Source organism: Abramis brama (assembly GCF_963993115.1).
Source record: "Abramis brama genome assembly, chromosome: 20".
In the NCBI taxonomy this organism is placed as follows: domain Eukaryota; kingdom Metazoa; phylum Chordata; class Actinopteri; order Cypriniformes; family Leuciscidae; genus Abramis; species Abramis brama.
In genome coordinates, this window is record NC_139982.1 from 2,438,007 (window position 1) to 2,445,859 (window position 7,853).

Here is a 7,853-nt window from a genome sequence, read left to right on the forward strand (position 1 = left end):
TTGTATATCAAGCAGGGACACGCAAACGTTTGAATTATTTTGTTATTTCAACAGAACGAATAGAGAGTATTCGCAACGCAACGGATTGAAGCGCGCGTCGAGTGAAGACAATGCAGTGTGTGCGCGAGCCACACGAGTAAACACAGTATCTGCGCCACTGATCGCAGCGGCAACGATCACTTGATTAAAAAAACGATTAAAAAACGAACGAAATGAATGCTCTGCCAGTTAACTGGAGATGTTTTATTTATAGAATTTGTAGAATTTGTAGAATTGGTACATTCAGGGGGGAGGGGGAGACGGGGGAGCTTTACAGGGGGTATGACTTATCTAAATGAGATGTAAATGAGCCCTATTGTCATTCCCAGAAGGGCGAGAACTTGCCAATCTTTAGAAGCAGATTTCTACCATTTCAGTTTTTTTGAGTGCCTACCTTCAAATGGCCACAACTTCTCCAAATATTATCAGATTTCCATGTGTTACACATCGTTGGAAAGCTTGAATACTACACTTTCAGAATATGTGAATAACTCAAAATGCCCCAGAACCGACTTGTGTCCCTACTTTCCGTGACTGGTCACATTTGTTACTGTGTTTGTTCATCTTTGTTAACGTTAGTTAATAAAATTACAGCTGTTCATTGTTTGTTCAACAATGTTGTTAAGATTTTAATAAAGTATTAAAGCAACATCATGTAGTTTTTGCTCTCGGGGTCCCCCTACAGTTGGGAAACAGTATTGTCTTCTACTACTGTCGTAAAATCTGTCATGGTTACACCAGGGGATACACGTGCATTTGTTGACGAGCCGATACCCCCGAACTCTGCAGGAGGAGTTCTCACGTCTTGGGCAGACTGCCTGCGTTGCGTGTGAAACGTCTTCATCCCAGGTACAGTGGCATATATTTCAGCATGTCATATGAATATAATTTCATGGGTTTTATTTTTTTCAAACGCCAAAAGATCGCGTAGCTCACGTTTACAAGCCAGCGTGATTATAGTTGCCTATGGCTACTGTTTTACAGAATTCTAATTCAATTCAATGTTTGTGTGGTAGGTAATAGCCATATATCGTCAATATTATAACATCAAGCTACCATAGATGAATCTGCAAAGTTGAAAAATCGATTTGCATTATAGCCTGAGGCAAGACACTTTCACCAGAAAAATAAATAAACAAACATGACTATCAGCCTGCAGTGGAAGTGAGGTATGCCGTAAAGCAGTCGAATTTTGTAGTTCTTTTTATGCTCGGGTTACTACCCGAACCCCGAAGCTCCGTAGTGCCAGTAAAAGCGATACAGACCCCATCAGGCTATGGCAGACGTGTCATTCGACCTATTGTAAGTCGATGTACCATCACAAGGGTCTTGGAAATATATTATGAAGATTGAAAAACTACATGGTGTTGCTTTAATGTTAAAATTAACATTAACAAGATTAATAAATGCTGTATAAGTGCAGTTCATTATAAGTTCATGCTAAGTAATGTAATTAACTAATGTTAACTAATTCACCTTATTGTAAAGTGTAACCGAAAAGTGTTTGTGACTGATCTACAGTCTTCAGGATAATGATTTAAATAGAGAGAGTCACTTTGCATTGTCAGCACATGCTTCAGTGCTCTGAGAGTGTTTATAGTGCTGTGTGTTTAACACTTCATGACTGAGAGCAGAACAGAACACACTCTTCATCATCACACAAGACTAAACTACAGCAATGAACACAATCAACATCTTCATCTGGACCATTGCACTGTTTATTCAAGGTTTGTGTAATACAGTTTTTACAATAATTATTAGTTTTCTTAAATTGTGAAAATATATATATCATATACTGTATATCATTATATATATATTATTTTTGTTTGTTTGTGTTTTCTTTCAGAGTGTAGAGGACAGATCACTGTAACTCAGAGTCCATCAATACCAGCAGTTCAACCAGGAGAAGAAGTCAGAATAAACTGTAAAACCAGCAGTAATGTGCATGGTAATACTTATTTACACTGGTACTCACAGAAACCTGGAGAAGCTCCTAAACTCCTCATATATGTGACATCAAGCCGTAATACTGGAACTCCATCTAGATTCAGTGGCAGTGGATCTGGCAGTGATTTTACTCTGACCATCAGTGGAGTCCAGACTGAAGATACAGGAGATTATTACTGTCAGAGTTTACACATTATCAGTGGTAGCTATGTGTTCACACAGTGATAAAGAGTCGTACAAAAACCTCTGTCAGTCAGACGTCACAGTGACTGCACTGATACAGCTGAGAGAAACTGCAGCTGCTGATGGAGGATCACAAACTACACAATATCAAACCTTTCACAGACTTTATTCATTTATTATGATGTACTAAATAAACATATAATCTTATATCTCTTACTAAACTGGACTAAAATGTGTAGAAAATGTGAGTGGTGATTGTTGTTTTAAAACTTCTTTTTCTTGTAAAGCCACTACATTACAATTTCACACATAGAAAGACACACGTACGAATGAGACGCTAAATTTAAAATGGTTAAAAGCACTATTTTTAAGGAAAATCTACAAATCACACTGATGCACATTATGACAGAAACCCATAACAATTGGGGTTAGATGTAGCTCAGTGTTACAACTAATCCACCAGGTGTACAACGATAATGAAATGAAAACAGGGAGCCACACAACTTTTCAGGTTTGAGTATTTATTTATATATTTATTTTGCCACATTTAACTTTGTTGGACTTTCACAAACAATGTTGTAATTTAAATGTCAAAGTATGATTTTTCCCCCACATTTGTTAACTACGCATTGATCACTTGTTTATTTATTAAGAATATAGTCTGTTTTTCATGCAATAAACCCTTTAAAATGTGATTTTAAGCTCGTTTTTATTATTATTACTGTTATTATTAATAATAATAATTTTGCATGCAGCTGCCACACACAAATATAATTCAATTGCAATTACAATATTTTATGATTTTATTTATTTATTTATTGCAAAACTGTGCAGCCCTTTCCTATATCTCTATCCATGATATTGCTCCATAATAGAAGGATGATTGGATGAGGGATGGATGTATGGATATCTGTCTATACAGATGCACAAACAATATCAAACTATACAGAAAAAAATAGTACTGAATTATTAAAGTGTTCAACTAACCCCTCTGTCTGTTACAGTTAACCCCGCATATGGGGTAAGCTGTGACATCTGCACTTCTGTCACTTTCAGTGCAACTGTATGAAAATGGAAGGTCCTAGAAAAAAAACATTAAGTGTTTATTTGTAGCAGAGATGTGTGTGTTGCTTGTGTAAAATAAGATGATTCTAACTTAATTATTTTTTTAAAAAATTGGTCCAAAACCAAAATGTGTTAGGCTGTGCCCCGCTCTCCCCTACTAAGAAAAGTACTGGGTAATATAAGGTAACTACATGGGTTCAGGGTTAGTAGTTATTGCCCAGTTATTTCAATTACTATAATAAGAACATAGTAAGAACATAAAATAAAAAGCTACTGACTATCAAACATTGTTTAGTGTGGAATGATAAAACACAGTTCAATTATCTTAAGATGTTGAATTTCAGAGGAACTATCCTCCAGCAAACACTGAACCAGACTATATAAATGTTGAGCAAGGAATCTCATTGGCTGCAGGATCATCAGAAGCCAATCAGCTTGTGCCATTCGGTAATGATATCATTGCTTACAGACTGCATGTAAAGGACTGATCATCCTGATCTAGATCCAACCCTGGTCCTGGAGACTCTCCCTATCAAACACCTGATCAACTCATCAGCTCATCAGTAGAGACTCCAAGACCTGAAATCAGATTAGAGACATTGTTGGGGAACCACTGATCTAGAGTTTCATGACTGAACTGTATATATTTTAACTGTGTGTATTTGTGTCAGTATATTTAATGTTACTGTGCTTCGGCCATTTAAAGCCGCTCTTTTAACCCTGTCAGTAAAGCTCTTTGACTCTGATGAGTCTGAGGTGAGTCTGTATCTCGTCCTGATCTCTCTTCGGTCTCGTCGTGAGCTCACAGTCTACAGCAGCTTTTGCATTCAGAGGGTGTTTTATATGATCAGCACATGCTTCACTCTGCATGTGTTTATAGCTCTATGAACTGAACATGACATGATCAAGAGCTCTTCTTCATCAACCAACAAACATGACATTCAGCATCATCTTCCTCTTGACTCTGGCAGTGTTTAGTTCAGGTTTGAATAATGATTTATGATTGTATTTTCAAACACTAATAACACTATATCATTACAATTAACATCACTCTTGTGTTTATGAAGAGAATAAGTCAGTGTTTCAATATGATCATCATGTTTTAGGTGTAATATATGATCCTGTCAATCAAACTGAACAGACTGCATTCAGTCACTTCTGCTGTCTGGACGTGATGCTTTCCATTTGAGACACAGAAACTTTTACATTCTTACACAATTACTGTCAGAACGGCTGATTCTTGAGTTGAGATCTTGTTTTTTTAATTATTGTTATTATATTTTTATATTTAAAATACCATCACCTGCTTTTGCAGAAGTGAAAGTGTTCCAGTCCAGATCATGTAACCAATCAAAGAGTGAGACTGAAAAGCCCATTTGCATTGTCAGGGTGGAGTGATTGTGATCCTCTCAGAATAGAGCAGCTCTGTCTCCAGAGACCATGTTCAAACCCCAAGAGCTTTATTTGACATTTACTGCTACATCAACCTTCTGAAAAGCACCTGCATCTTCATCTGTTAGTTGAATGATGTTGTCAGACACAAAGTGAACTTGTTGAGAAGCTTTATTGAATGTTGCAGCAAACACAGCAGATTGAAAGATCACACACACACACACACACACACACACACACACACACACACACACACACACACACACACTCAGTTTCAGTATTGAGTTGTAAATCACTACAGCTGCAGCACTAGACTCATGTGAATCCTGCCTGACACAGGACACTCAGATACGGCTCATCTTCAGGAGAGAAACATCAGCACTCAGAGCTCTTGTGGAACGAGACCTCATGAGGAGCTCCATCATGTGTTACTCTGCAGACGTACAGCTCTCCCTCTTCCCAGCGTGCTTTGCTGAGGGTCAGGACGCTACTGCGGCTGTAGCGGCCGTCCTGCTGGCTCTCTGCGCTGGTCAGAACCCCCTCGGTGACCTCTGACCCGTCCAGTGTCCAGCTCACCAGCGCCCCCTGTGGAGAGTAAGAGCTGAGCAGGCAGAGCAGTGCGGCTGAGTCTCCAGAGATCTGCAGAGAAGAGGGCGGCAGCAGAGACACTGAGGGCTTCACTGTGGGACCAGCTGCAGGAGACAAACACAACACATTCACACACACACAACACACTGCACTGCACATTCACAGCATAGGAATAATGCTGCTCTAGTTTTAGATTCAATCATTATAAAACAATATCAGTAACACTTTATTTAAAGCTGTTATACATATTGCATTATAAAAGTATGTTTAATGCATTAATTATGCACTGCTATATACATTAAAATGCATGTATGATCTAATCAATAAGTGTAACAGCAGTTATAACACATATTATCTATTATCAGGCCGATCTGACTGCTTTAATTCCAGCAAATATTCAGTCAATATTCAGTAACATAAATATCTTAAATTTTGAGATATTCACCTGAACTGAAAATGTAACTCAATTTCAAACAGAGTTAAAACACAATTGAATCATACAGAATGAACAAAACACTGAATTATAAGCACAACATGAGCAAAAGAGATTCAGTATCATTGACTGAACTACAGAAAGGAGCAACATTTACATTCTGATGTCAAATCTCTTTTTCCATGTATGATTTCTACAATAAAAGATGAACTAAATATGAACTCAGTGTAGAAATAAATGAAGGAAAAACAAACCTGTAATAAACTGATTAAACTCATAGTGAGACACAGTGTGGAAATATGTTTAGATTTTATTTCATTTTTTTATTATTATTTTTTGTTGTTGAAAGAAATAGTGCTATTCTTATAATAATATCATTGTTTTAGATTAAATAATTATACAAAAATATCAGTTACACTTTAATAAAGCCTTTATACATATTGCATTGTAAAAAAAATTTGAATGCATTAATTATATATTGTTTTACATATCATCAATCTCATCAATAATTGTAACCAAGGTTTTAACACATTATAATATTATCTATTCATTGTTACACCTCCAAAAAATTATAATATGACAAACAACCAATTCTAGATGTAACAAGGAATTTGTAAATATTATTAAACATTTTAACTTTGGCTACAGTTATTTTTGAAAACATATAAGGCATTATAATCTTCATTATTGATACCTTTATAATGCATTATACATAAAGGCTTCAAGTAAAGTGTCACCACAATATCTAATAATCATTATTATTAATAAATGTTGTTCTTGTTTCCACTGTAAAACACTTTCTGAAATCTAAATTGTATTTTTTTATTAGGTGATTAAATAGACAGACTTACCGATCACCAGTTTAGTTCCTCCACCGAAAGTCCACCACAGTGATACAATCTAATGAAACGCTCGTACAAAAACCTCTATTCCACTCGAGTGAACACACACTCCAACAGAGAGAGAGAAACAACACTTCAACACACTGATATTAGAAGATCCTCAGCTCTTCTCAACACTCACTCATTCAGATTTGACTAAATGCTTTCTGATATAACACTGTTTAAAGAAATATATTTGATGAGCTGTGACCTCTGAGGTGACCTTTGACCTCTTTGATCATGGATGATGTTGTGGAGTTTTTTATAATGATGCTTCTGTTCTTCATATGCAGATCAATCATCATGATTCACAGAAAAACCTGCAGCTTCAAAACAATTAATCAATAATTCTGAACATTTCAGATGCACATTGTTTAATATATAATGACCTGATTATGAGTCCTGATGAACTTCATGCATGTGGAAAATGTGGGAAAAATAGACATCATGAAAATATTTCCCAGAGAGCAACATGTCAACATTGATTCCAAAGACCATAATGGACTTTTTTTTATTATGACTCTAAATATAGTAAAACTGATTTATTTAGTTCTTGATTTCTCATTGTTAACATGCTTTTAAAGGTGTAGCACAGAACTGAACTCAGAGAAACTGCTGCGTATGACATATGTTTAAAATGATCTACATTCATGATTCTCCAGACAAAACCTAGTGTCTTATCAGCCTGACAAACATAAACAAAAATATTTCACAATTAATAAATATGTGCAATTAATCACTAAATGGTTCAATAACATTATTCTGAAAGTAAAATCTTCTATGTAGAGTTTATGAGTTTGTTATCAGCACAAGCTGTTGTAAATCCTGCCCACTTCTTTGCATTGTCAGCACATGCTTCAGTGCTCTGAGAGTGTTTATAGTGCTGTGAGTTTAACACTTCATGACTGAGAGCAGAACACAATCTTCATCATCACACAAGACTAAACTACAGCAATGAACACAATCAACATCTTCATCTGGACCATTGCACTGTTTATTCAAGGTTTGTTTAATACAGCTTTTATAATGATTATTAACTATCTTAAAATGTGAAATGTATATACAGTATTTATCATATATTGTATATCATCATATATATTATTTTAATTTTTGTTTGTGTTTTCTTTCAGAGTGTAGAGGACAGATCACTGTAACTCAGAGTCCATCAATACCAGCAGTTCAACCAGGAGAAGAAGTCAGAATAAACTGTAAAACCAGCAGTGATGTGTATGTGCATGTGAATTTGTGGAGTGGTAATCAATATTACTTAGCCTGGTATCAGCAGAAACCTGGAGAAGCTCCTAAACTCCTCATATATAAAGCAA

General features: G+C 35.9%; 1 gene segment (V, D, J or C); it reads right to left on the reverse strand.

Moving 5' to 3' along the window:
• Window positions 1-4,780: 4,780 nt before the first annotated feature.
• LOC311071125 (immunoglobulin lambda constant 7-like) lies at window positions 4,781-7,180 on the reverse strand. The segment is given in 3 exons: window positions 7,175-7,180; window positions 6,499-6,547; window positions 4,781-5,318 (listed from the first exon to the last, which is right to left on the reverse strand).
• Between the last annotated feature and the right edge of the window lie 673 nt (window positions 7,181-7,853).